The sequence below is a fragment of the Eptesicus fuscus genome, chromosome 4 (genome assembly GCF_027574615.1).
Source record: "Eptesicus fuscus isolate TK198812 chromosome 4, DD_ASM_mEF_20220401, whole genome shotgun sequence".
Classification (NCBI taxonomy): domain Eukaryota; kingdom Metazoa; phylum Chordata; class Mammalia; order Chiroptera; family Vespertilionidae; genus Eptesicus; species Eptesicus fuscus.
The window spans coordinates 69477149-69490229 of NC_072476.1; positions in this window are offsets into that span (position 1 = coordinate 69477149).

The following is a 13081-nucleotide window of genomic DNA, read 5'->3' on the forward strand; positions in this document are numbered from 1 at the left end:
GCTGGACTGTCTGCCATCGGGTCGGAAAGTGAGGATGGCTTTCTTGCAGAGGTGCGCACAGGAATCATTGTTTACTGCGCTGGGGTGCGGGACGGGACGCGGAAACGCAGAGACGGCTGACTGGCAGCCATCGCTGTTTGCCACGCCTTAGTGATTCCCTGAGACCCCGCCTCGCCTAATTTACAAACCCACCCAAACTGTGTGCAGCGGCTTTTGAATATGAATGGCCTGCCCTATCGCAGCTTAACCTAACAAACTGCAGCTCCGGTCAGACAGCTCCAAAACTTCCAAACCCCAAGCAAAGAGGAGAAATCTGCAGATCTCGCTGTAGCTCCTGCTGGGTGGCCTCAGACAGTAGCTGACCTGCACCTCCTTGGAGATCCAGGAGCCAGTGTACCTAGTGGTCAGTGTGAGACAACACCAGATTTCAACTCCTCACATCCATAAGTGACACACTCAAGAGGCACTTGAGTGAGCACCAAAGCCCCACTGAAACAAGTCCTGCCCCATAAGGGTGACTCCAGCACAGCAGTTCTTCCATTATAGACACAGCCAGGTGATTGGGGAGGCTGAACCACTGGGCCCTATAGGTCACCTACCACACAAAACCACTCCGTCAACACGGAAGCAGCTAAAATGCAGAGACAAATAAACATGTCACGAATGAAAGAAATGGAGGAAAGCAAACTATTGGACATAGAGTTCAAAACCACAGTTATAAGGTTACTCAAGAATCTGCTAGAAACCTCTGAGGAACTTAGTGAGACCTTTAAGGATCTTAATGAGAATGCCAAAAAAAATGGAAAAGGACCAGTCAGAAATTAAGCATTCACTGTCTGAAATAAAGAATATACAGAAATTCAACAGCAGACCAAAGGACCCCAAGAATCAAACCAAAGATTTGAAATATGAGGAAACAAAAAACACCCAACCAGAGAAACAAAAAGAAAAAAGAATCCAAAAATATGAAGATAGTGTAAGAAGCCTCTGGGACAACTTTAAGCGTACCAGCATCCGAATTATGGGGGTGCCAGAAGAAGAGAGAGCAAGATACTGAAAACATATTTGAAGAAATAATGAGAGAAAACTTCCCCAACCTGGTGAAAGAAATAGACTTACAAGTCCAGGAAGCGCAGAGAACCCCAAACAAGAGGAATCCAAAGAGGACCACACCAAGACACATCATAATTAAAATGCCAAGGGCAAAAGACAAAGAGAATCTTGAAAGCAGCAAGAGAAAAACAGTTACCTACAAGGGAGTACCCATACGACTGTCAGCTGATTTCTCAACAGAAACTATGCAGGTCAGAAGGGAGTGGCAAGAAATATTCAAAGTGATGAACAGCAAGAACCTACAACCAAGATTACCCAGCAAAGCTATCATTCAGAATTGAAGGTCAGATAAAGAGCTTCACAGATAAGAAAAAGCTAAAGGAGTTCATCACCACCAAACCAGGATTATATGAAATGCTGAAAGGTATTCTTTAAGAAGAGGAAGAAGAAGAAAAAGGTAAAGATAAAAATTACGAATAACAAAGTGACAACAAATACATACCTATCAACAAGTGAATCTAAAATCAAGTGAATAAAAAATCTGATGAACAGAATAAACTGGTGAATATAATAGAATCAGGGGCATAGAAAGGGAGTGGACTGACAATTCTCGGGGGAAAGGCGGTGTGAGGGGTGCGGGAAGAGTTTGGACAAAAATCTTACACCTATGGATGAAGACAGTGGCGGGGGGTAAGGGCATGGGGTTGGGGGGGGGGGGAATCAGGTGGAGGGGAGCTATGGGAGGAAAAAAGAGGAACACCTGTAATAATCTGAACAATAAAGATTTGTTAAAAAAAATTAATATCAATTAAAATTCATAATAACCTGGGTTTGGACACACAACTTCTACTTCTGGAAATTAATCCTGAACAAAGAGCTGGACCCAAGAGTATTTGTTGAACCATTTTTTTAAATTTGAAATATTATGCTGTAACTGTTGACAGACAGTATCGCAGTTGGGTGCATTATTTTATGCATTAGGCATGTCTATTGTGATTCAATTTTTTTAACTATTATGTGCTTAATTTCATGAAAAATTAAGGTAATAAATTGAGCCCTTTACATTCAGTAGTAGAATTGGGATACAGAACATCAGGAGTAAAAAGGAATTTCCTAAAAATCTTTCATAGAGGAAAAAAAAAGAGATCACACAGAATAGAAATCAGTTCTGCATAAGACTTACAAACCACAAGAAAATGGAGCTCTCTGCGAGGAACATAATCAGAAAATTATTAGTATCCAGAATTTTTAGAACTCATATATTAATAAGAAAAATAAGCAAGCCATTCAGAGAAGAGGAAACACAAATGTCATACAGTAAATATATACACAGACATGCATTCCCACTAGTAATTGGGGAAATGCAAATTAAAACTGCAAAAGGGAACCATCCCATGTGCACCAGAGGTGGCCTTCTCACCAGTACTTGACACTCAGCCTTTTAAAATGCTGACGAGATTTATTAAGAATGAAGGTGCACACACCCTTTGACCCAGCAATTTCACACACAGATAAATACCAAGACAAAACCTACATATATATCTAGACATTTGTAGAAATATGTTGCAGCCTTGCTTGTAACTGAAAAACTAAAAACAACCTGAAAGGCCAGTGACAGGAAAATGCATACATTACTGTCTTAGATCAGGTTTCCCCCAAAAGGAGATCCCAAGACTAGAATTTAAATGAAAGCGCAGGTTGGTATATGGAAAAGTGAAACTGGGAAGGTAAGCCAGTTCAAGGTCAGTGAGCAGATTCCCACTGGGTAACAAGCTCGGTACTGCTGAGATATCTGGGAAATGGAGGAGAAGAGAACTGGAGTATTTATCCCCTACTCATCATTGTTTGAGGGCTGTTCACAGGGTCATCCATTCCCTGCCCTCTGTATGGGCTGAACATACTTCAGCTGCTGGCCAGAGCCCCAGTGTTTGCATTGAGAAGCTACTGATAAGCTCAGGACCAGTGAATGCTAAACAACTAAACCAATTCCATATGTTTATGATTAACTATGTGTGTTAGGATCTTCTTGCTTTTTTATGTAGTAAAAAGTATAAAGCCACACATAGTTTCTTAAATATTTTACAATGTAAAAAAATACAGAAGCAGAAAGACCAATTAGAAGTTCAGGTAAGGAATGATGGTAACTTGGGCCAGGGGGTTGAGTATAGTGAAAAAATTGTGATTCAGGATATATTTTGAAGTTGGAGGTAATGGGATTTTTTGATAGAGTTTGATTTTAGTTTTGGACCCACCAAATTTGAGACGCTTGGAAGGGAAGAAGGCAGGAGAGGGGGAATAAAAGAAAAAAAAAAAAAAACAGTAGAATTGTGCCTTAAATTCTGAGAACAAAGTTATTTTCAACTGATAAATCTATACTCAAGCAAATAATCAAGGACAATTGAGGTTAGGGAAAGACAGAGCAGGGGACTTTTTAGTTGTCACTTAGACTTGGGACCAGTTGATTTCATGTAACCATCTTCATGTATTTCTTTAATAAATACAATTATTTCTTAATAAGTTGTACTAGTTCATAAGTGCTGGCTTCCTGTTATCTTTGAACACCTTGCATAAAATTTCAAAGACTCTTATGGCAATTTATCTCCACAGTCAGCTTATAGATGTAGAAAGGAAAACATGAAATTTCCAAGCGTCACACAAATTTCCAAAGGCCAGTTATTGGGAAACATCAGCCTTTCTGTCATGGTAGATTCACATTTGATTAAATCACCAAGTAGTATAGCCTGGCCAAGTTAACAGAAAACTAATTAAAGTAGTTGAAAATGTGATTGTGCTATAGGCCTCCTTGGAGATATTTCCTTTTCATTTCAGAAAGCTTTTTGGGGGGTGGGGCGGGGGAGGATTAAAAAGACAACACACTCTGAAGCACTAATGTCACATTTGTGATGTTTTCAGGATGCTTTTTCTTAAAGAGTTTGTGGTTTAGTCTAAACAGATTGTCAACTACATTGGGGGTTTTTGATTTATGATTGGATTTTAGCTGTCACCTCCATAGTTCATTCATTTTTCAACCTTAGATTTAAAATGAAAAGTGAACTCTGTTAAGACTTCCCCTGACGCCCCTAAATATCCAGTTCCAATAGGATATCTCACTCTGGCTATTTATCAGTGCCTCCAGGTATTTGCAGCCTCTAAAAGCATTCCTTTGGAAAATCAAATCTGAAAATATTCAAAGGGCTGGTCTGCAGCTCTGCAAGCTTTTGACAATAATGTACATTGAGCTTAGTTTGCTAAAATCTTTTTCTTTGCATAGCCTTTGGCTCTTGAGCAATTTCTGGGAAATGCTGATTATAAGATAAGCTCTTTTCAGTTGGTTTCAAAAGGTGACTCCAGATAGGTAATTGTCAAGGAGAGGTTTCTTTTCAGAGAAATGAGGGGGTGAGCAAACCCCTCTGAGCCACCATTATCCCTACCCTGCGTTGTGATCCTGCCCATTCAGTGCTTGAAAAACAGCCCTGAGCACCCACCAGGCGCATTGGAGAGCCTGCTGCCCCCACAGGCAGGTGCGTGGGGTGCGATGGGGGGGAGTTTTGTATTTGAACTTTTCAACACAGGAAAACAGCCCTCAGATCTGTCCTTGAGTCACTGTTAAATGGAACCGTGTAATTGTCTTGTTGGAGACCTGCAGAAAGAGCTGGTGGGAAAGAATGATTTGTACCTGAAATACATTCACTAGCATGTGAATCAAAAGGCCACACATGGATAACAATCATGATCTTGGCATTCTTTGCACTCTGCAGCCTTGAGACTTGAAGGGCAGAAGCCCACATGCCCAGGTTACCAACCTGTCTCCCTTTGCAAGCCCCGCCCACCTGGCAAGCTGGGGCTGCAGGTGGAGATGGTGGAAGGGGGCACCAAACTCCCCAGGATTGGGGTCAAAAGAGAGCAGAGAAGGCAGACGCCTTATGTAAACAAGCACTCCTAGAAAAGGCCTATTTTCTGTTCCTTGGTATCCTCCTACTGGGCTAGCTTAAATTGAGAGGGGATTTGGTTTGCCTCACTGGCTGTTTTCCTCCCGCTCACATCACAATTACAGCCTTGTTCACTGTCATTAAAATACATTTAATATGCACCATTTTTGCAGGGCCCTCTATCAAAATCTGTGCAAAGATACTGTCCCTAGCACTGAAATAGTGGAAAGAGTACTAGACACAAGGACAGAAGGCCTGGCTTTCAATCCTGGGTCCACCTGGGATGTTCTTTAAAAATTTGAATTGCCAGGAGCAAGCCCTCACTAGAATCAGCTCACAGTGCCTGGACGGGACAGGGTGCTGATGTAAAGATACGTGCACACACTGAAATGGGAATGTGAAGCCATGGGAAGCCATGTGCTGTCAGCTGTGCTTTCTTTCCTGCTGTGTCTGATTCCCTGGCTTCCTCTTCTAACTCCATCCTACCTCCCACTAAGACTCTTGTTTGGGATTCCAACTATTAACTTCTTTTTTCTGGTTCTTAATTCAAATTCTCAACCTGTAATATAATTGTCCCAGCTCATTTTGTAAAGTTAGACCTTATGATAGCACAATAAGGATTGGCTGCTTGTGGGACAAGATCAGTCAACTCCCTGATCCAGAGAAGCCCTGAACAGCCTACTTCCTTCGCATAAAGTATGGCAGGCCAGAAATTCTGAGGCATGGCTTGCCTAAAACACTTGAGTAGGTTCTTAACCTCTCCCAGACCCCACTTCCTCAACTGTATTATGATGGTGGTACTTGCCCCAGCCCACAGACTTATCACTTGTGCACTATTTAAAAAATAATAATTGTTTATTGTTGAAAGTATTACATATGTCCCCATTTTTTCCCCCATTGACCCCTTCCAGCTCTTCCCCCACCCCAAGCCTTTAGCACTTTATTGTCTGTGTCCAGGGGTTATGCATATATGCATACAAGGTCTTTGGTAAATTACTCCCACCCACCCCCACCCTCCCCCACATTCCCTCTGAGATTCCACACGCTGTTCCATGCTTCCATGTCTCTGGATCCACTCTGTTCATCAGTTTATTTTATTACTTAGATTCCACATATGAGTGCAATCATGTGATACTTGTCTTTCTCTGACTGACTTATTTCACTTAGCATGATATTCTCTAGGTCCCTCCATGCTGTCTCAAAAGGTAAGAGATTCTTCTTTCTCACTGCTGCATAGTTTTCCACGGTAAAATTGTACCACAGCTTTTTTTATCCACTCATCTACTGATGGGCACTTGGCTGTTTCCAGATCTTAGCTATTGTAAATTGTGCTGCTATGAACATAGGGGTGCATATATTCTTACTGATTGGCATTTTGGGCTTCTTAGGATATAATCCTAGAAGTGGGATCACGGGGTCACATATTTAATTTTTTGAGGAAACTAGACTCTTCTCCATACTCATGCACTATTGAGAGCTTTCCAGGCACTGTGCTGAGCCATGGGAATACAGGGTGAACAAAACTGATGCATATCAGCCCTCATGAAGTTGACCATCCAGGATCAAGTGAGATCACAGCTGTGGGAAACAAAGCTCCCAACTCCTTCATTCATTCTTTGTTCAAAGATTTCTGATGAACTGTAAGTCACATCAGCACTAGGGGTCCAAAAACAAATAAGACATGGTTTCTGATCTCAAGATTCTCATGGCCTATTTTAGAAACTAACATGTGAGCAAACAGTAATGGTACAAAAGCACAAGTTAAAAGATGGAATATGAGATATGGAAAAGGGAACCTTAGCTTGGCTAAACAAGTCAAAGAAGGCTTCCTAGAGGAGGCAACATCTGAGCTGAAATTTCAAGGATGAAGAGGAGTTTGTCAGGTATTCAAGCAGAAGAAGGGAGTAGGGGGAGGAAGAGCTATGGACATTCTAAGCAAAGAAAACAGTATGCAAAGCATAGAAGTTGTAGAAATTATGGGGCATTTCAAGATATGCAAACACTGGGATTGCGGGAACATAAAATTTAAACGTATGGCAAAAAATATTTATGAAGCTACAAAAATAATGGAGGCCAAATTATCACATAGAACCTTGAATGGCCCTGCTAAGTATATTCCTTTTTTTTCCCCATGATCCTGGGGAGGGGAGTCATGAAAGAATTTAAATACTGGATTAGTCTCAGTAAATGATCTGAATGAACCATCTCAGATTTATTTTTCACAACCAGCAATCCTGGGGGACAGAGCTAGGCTAGATTGGAGAGGGCAAGCAAGACCAGAGGCAGAGAGGCAGTAAAGAGACAGTAAAGAGACAGCTGCGCCCTAACTGGTTTGGCCCAGTGGATAGAGCATCGGCCTGCAGACTGAAGGGTCCCAGGTTTGATTCCGGTCAAGGGCATGTACCTTGGTTGCAGGGCGTGTAGAAGGCAGCTGATCGATGTTTCTCTCTCATCGATGTTTCTAACTCTCTATCCCTCTCTGTAAAAAATCAATAAAATATTTATTTTAGAAAAAAAAAAAGAGAGAGAGCTGCAACTGATGAGGCAACAGTGGGTAGGAGAGGAGGTGAGCATCTCCAGAGAGCTTTAGAAGGTAGAATTGACAAAACTTGCTGATTGTTTTGGAAATAGGGAAGAAAAAAGATGAAATGACTCCTGGGCTTCTAGCCTGGGAGACTAGGGAGGAAAGGATACTGGGCAACAGGATGCTCAGATATTTGTTCAAACATTATTCTGGGTGTTTCAGTAGGGTGTTTTGGGGTGAGATTAACACTTAAACAGGTAGGCCTGAGTAAAGCAGACTGTCCATCCAATCAGTTGAATGGTTGAATAGAACAAAAAGGCTGCCCTTTCCCCAAGTAAGAAAAAATTATTCCTGTATGATTACCTTCAAAGTAGGACATCAGCTCTCTCCTGCCTTCAGACTGGCACTGAAACATCAGTTCTCCCTGGGTCTCAAGCCTGCTGGCCTTTGAACCACCATCTCTCCTGGTCCTCAGGCCATCGGGATACAAACGGATATACAGATGTCACTGCAATATTCTCTCAACTTCTCTACACGTTTGAAAACATTCAAAATAAAAATTGGGGAAAATGTTCTGAAGTCGGGAAGTGTCAGGAGACAATTCGAAGACAGCTCCTATGAAGAGTCATTAGACCTTCTCTCTCCCTTATTCTCAACCTCCCTCCTTTCCTTTTCTCCTCAGTGAATCTGTTTTACTTAAATGCAATGTTATGACACACAATAGACACTGTAGTTAAACATAAACAATAAATCTACCCCTTTTTTTGTGCAGATTTATGCTGCCTAAACATTACACTGAGCAAGTCTGGCCTTAACCTTTGAATTTTTTATACTGCCACATTGCAAGATAAATGTCAGTGTAAATGGAAGCTTTTCTTATAAAACTCAGCAGCTTCACGGATGGCCTTTAATTCACAGTCATAAAAGATACGATTACATTTTTGGTTGAAAATCATTTCAAAAGCTCTTCTTCGGTTCCCACCAGAACATGACGCTCCTCTTGCTGCAGGAGGTCAGCGAAATAACTCAGACACGGTCCTCCAGGAGTAATCAGCCAAACTGAGAAAATTACAGGGAAACAAGATTTTACTCAGAATTAATACAACCGCTTCCATCAGAAACCTCAATAATTATGCTGTTTTGCCCCAGGTTGCTCTCTCTGATGGGGCTTGATGAGTTATCCCATATGAAAGTAAACAAGGTTAGCCAGAGGCAAATGATGGAGATATGCCTCAAATTCATTTTCTGAAAAAACATACCTTGAGGAAACCTGCAACCATTGAGGTCAGATTGTAAGGAGACCTGTCGCATGTAGAGCGGTTGTTCTCCTCTCTGGCTGCCCATTAGAATCACCCTGGGGAGCTTAACAAAATACTGGTGCCAGAGTTCCCATCTCCTCATCCCAGTTAGTCTGGGGTGTGGCCGGGGCATCAGAATGTTTAAGCTTTCCTAGCGATTCTAATGTTCAACAAAGGCTTAAGAATTATTGTAGTAGAAGCTCACTACATAGAGAGTGATTAATGAACTCTACATATTCAGAAACTAATGTGAATCAACTTGAAAATACTCAACAATGGTACTCTATAATCTAGGCTGCTTGTTCTCTACCAAAATGCACAACGAAGGAGGGAAAAGAGAAGTCTAAGATGGAGAAAGGATTTAAAAATCGATTAGATTAGAAATAGGTATAACAACGTGTGATGTTGAATGTGAAAAGAAAGACCTGGTAGAGCTGCCTTCACATAACTCAAGGGCACACTCAAGGGCAGAGCTAGGGTCATGGATGACCGCTAAAGGAAGATAGATTTTTGGCATAAAACAAGACTTCTTAAAAAGTGATGTTGTCTGGGGGTGAAATCGTGAGTAAATGGTCCCGGCAGGAATTCAGGCATTGGCTTTTGACCTCCAGACCAAGTTGTTTCAGAACAACAAGCACATTGCTCTTTTACTAGTTAACAGCTTTCTAGTTTTTTTGAAAGCCCACTCTTCTCCCACTCTCAGTTTCAGACAGATGAAACTGTCTACTCCAGTGAAAAACCCTGATCCACTCCCAACTGAGAAAGTGTGGTCGCCCTACACGTGACTGGTTTAAGAATGAGCAAATAACCTGAGATGAGCCAATAAGAGCCAATGAGACAAGACTGGAATTTCTGCTTACATTTTTCAAGACTCTCTTCCACTATATTTAAAATTGTGAGAATGTGGTGTGGAAAATATGAACTCAGAGATATTGAAAAGAAAATTTCAAAATGATCTTATTAATAACCTTAGAGAGATTAAAGAAGATAATATATGTGTGCAATGATTATATAGATGCTGTTATAGAAAAAGAATATTTAGATACCAAGAACGAGTTTTTGGAAATGCTAGATCTCATTAAAAAAATTTTTTAAATCAATGATCATCCTGGCTGGTGTTCCTCAATGGCTAGAGTATCTGCCCACACATCAAAGGGTCTCAAGTTTGATTCCGGGTCAAGGGCACATGCCTGGGTTGCAGGTTTGATCTCCCGCCCCAATGGAGGCTCGAGCAGAAGGCAAGATATCCATGTGTCTCTCCCCAATCAATGTTTCTTTCTCTCTCTCTCTCCCCCACTCCCTCCCTCCCTTACTTCCACTCTCTCTAAAAATCAATGGAAAAAATACCCTCAGATGAAGATTAACAACGAAAAATCAATGATCAATGTATAGTGGCTGTGCTCAGTGTCCTTAGCAGCATACTCCATTCAATGAACTGCTTGATAAACCACCTTGTATTATACTACCTACATGCCTGAATTCTGCTGACAATTGTGTATATGAAGTATTTTTTATATATCCCATAAATCTCAGTTGTAAAATTAATTAATTAAAGTATGATGCTAGCAATGAAAAAAATCACTTATGAAGTTGAAAGATAAAGTGAGGAAATCTTACCAAAAGTAGAACAAAAAGGACAAAGAGATGAAAATAGGAGAGAAATTACATATATGATTAATCCAAGAAGATCAACATGCTAAAAAACAGAAGGCCCAAAAAAACAGAAGAGAGAAAATAGAAACAGGTAAATTATCAAAAAAAAATAATGAAAGAAAAATTCCTAGAATTGAAGAACAGGAGTGTTCACAGTAAGGTCCCACCACTGAAAGCATGGCAAAAATAAAGGTAAATGACCCACAGTGAGGCACATCATCATTGTCTCTTAAAACAAATCCTTACTGTCACAGGGCTTGGAAGAAAGTACAAATCAAAATGTAGCATGAAAGAAAGGTCTTGCCCAGATTCTGAAATGCAAATCCAAACAATGCCCTGTTTTCATAAGATATATTTCAAAAAGGCTTAGAAAATAATAAAAACATTTTAAAAACTTGATATTTTAAGGAATTCTATAGTGACCTCTTTCATAAATAGGGCTACCGGGATTTCCTGATCTGAACAAGGCTGGAAGACAACGTAGTGACTTGAGAAAGGGAACCAGGAAAACAACCTTCCTTTAGAACCCTATCCTGTGGCTGTTGAAGATCTCTTGCGTATAATTCCAGAATACTACATGTGACTAGCTAATGTCTCAAGATAACTTTTTAAAGTTTCAAAATTCGCTCAACAAAGAACTGAATACAAAACTTTATGAATGCTACAATTATTGTAAAATATTTCTCTAATATGGCCAATCATTAAAAATTTTTCATTAAAATAAGAAATTTTGATAGTATGTTTCTATCGATGATGTTATTTCCTCATAATTTTTCTTAATATTATTAGTCAGCAATCAAAATACTAAATTCTTTTTCTTTATCCTTTAAAATATTGGCCCCAAGTACAAAACAATAACTTTAATTCATTTTGTTTACTCTCATGTCAACTTTCAAGATAATTTTATCAAGACCAACGTGTTCCATTTAGTATAAGGAGAAGTAAAATGTTAAGGGATGTTTAAGCTCTGTAAAGTTGAATAGAATATCATTTAAATGACAGGATATAATTACAGATTACTAAGAATATGGTACAAAATGTACCCAGTCTCACCTCTTCATATGTAGCTGAGAACAGAAAGCTTCAGAGAGATATAAGATTAATAAAATATCAAAAAACAAATAATTCTGAAAGAACTAAAGCTTCCTAATTAGAATTACCAGAGCTGGAAGAATAATTACTAAAATTTAATAAAATCCACAGTAACATAATGGAGTAGAATCTATACTATTTATGTGTCATTTAATTAAAATATACCTTTTAGTTTCATTTTATTGTTTTATAAAAATGTATGTCCAAATACTCTATCTAAACTTATAAGACCCCTATAGACAAATATCATGCCCTATATATCTCTCTGTCTTAGTTCAAGTTCCTAGAGGAGGTCTGGGAACAGGTGGTCTAATTGGGATTCGATCCTAGGGGGCAGAAATCTACACTAATAAAAGAGAAACATGCAAATTGACCATCACTCCACCATGCCCACCAGCCAATCAGGAGGGAATATGCAAATTAGAAGGACAAAGATGGCGGCTGCCTAGCTGCTCTAGGAGTGGAGAGGCCAGGCCAGGCAGGGCAGGGGGCGAAGGGATCTACAGGAGCAGCACTCCGGCCGCAGCAAAGACAAAGATGGCAGACTCCGGCCTGAGTCTGCAGTGAAGATGAAGATGGCAGACTCTGGCCTGAGTCTGCAGTGAAGACGAAGGCGGCAGACTCTGTCCAGAGCCTGCAGCAAAGGCGGCAGACTCCGGCCGGAGCAAAGGCCTGGGTCCCGGGTGCCGGAGGAAAACCGGTGCTGGAAGCCAAGGGAAGGAAGGCCTATTGCACGGATCTCTTTGTGCAATGGGCCTCTAGTAGGAGATTAAAGCAAGAGAGAGGAAAAGTCTTTAAAAGGCGCATTTTCAAGATCACTCTTAGGTAATAGGAGCCTGGCTGAAATGAGAGGTGGTCCAAGGGAGATGGGACATGGGCACCGAAAACATCTGCTAGGCTCACATTCCTAGAATCATGCCCTATACTCAAAAAGCTCTCAGTAAAAGCTTTCTGAGTCATTTAATCCATTCCAGTGGCCCCTGAGGCTTCCTGCTCCAATTAGTTGATACCATCAAAGAATATCTGAGAAGTTGCATGTTTCCTTTTACAACTATATTCTAGGATCTCATTTCATTTTGTCAGGTCTATGAGTCTTTGTACCAAGTAACAGAAGACTTCTCATGTTAGCTGAAGCTGAGGCTATGGGGTTATCTCAGGAATCCCAATATGTTAGCTGAAGCTGAGGCTATGGGGTTATCTCAGGAATCCCAATATGATTCTCAGACTGAATGTGGACTTGGAGATCTGAAGGTGGCCCTATTCTCCCCATGCTGGTTTCTTCTCTCTGGAGAGTTTTAAATGACCCACCATGCTGAGTAGGGTTGGTGATCAGTCACCCAATGTTCACTGCCTATATTGAGGTGGCACTGTCAGCGACTCAGAGATCAGAGACATGACCTTGGACCTTAAAGAGCTTAGAATTTGGCTAAGAAGGCAAGGAATATTTGTTTAAAGTCTACATACAATCTAAGGATCAAATGATTGCTTTCATGTATACATTATAGGAACTCACAACAGGGCTATTCCATAGG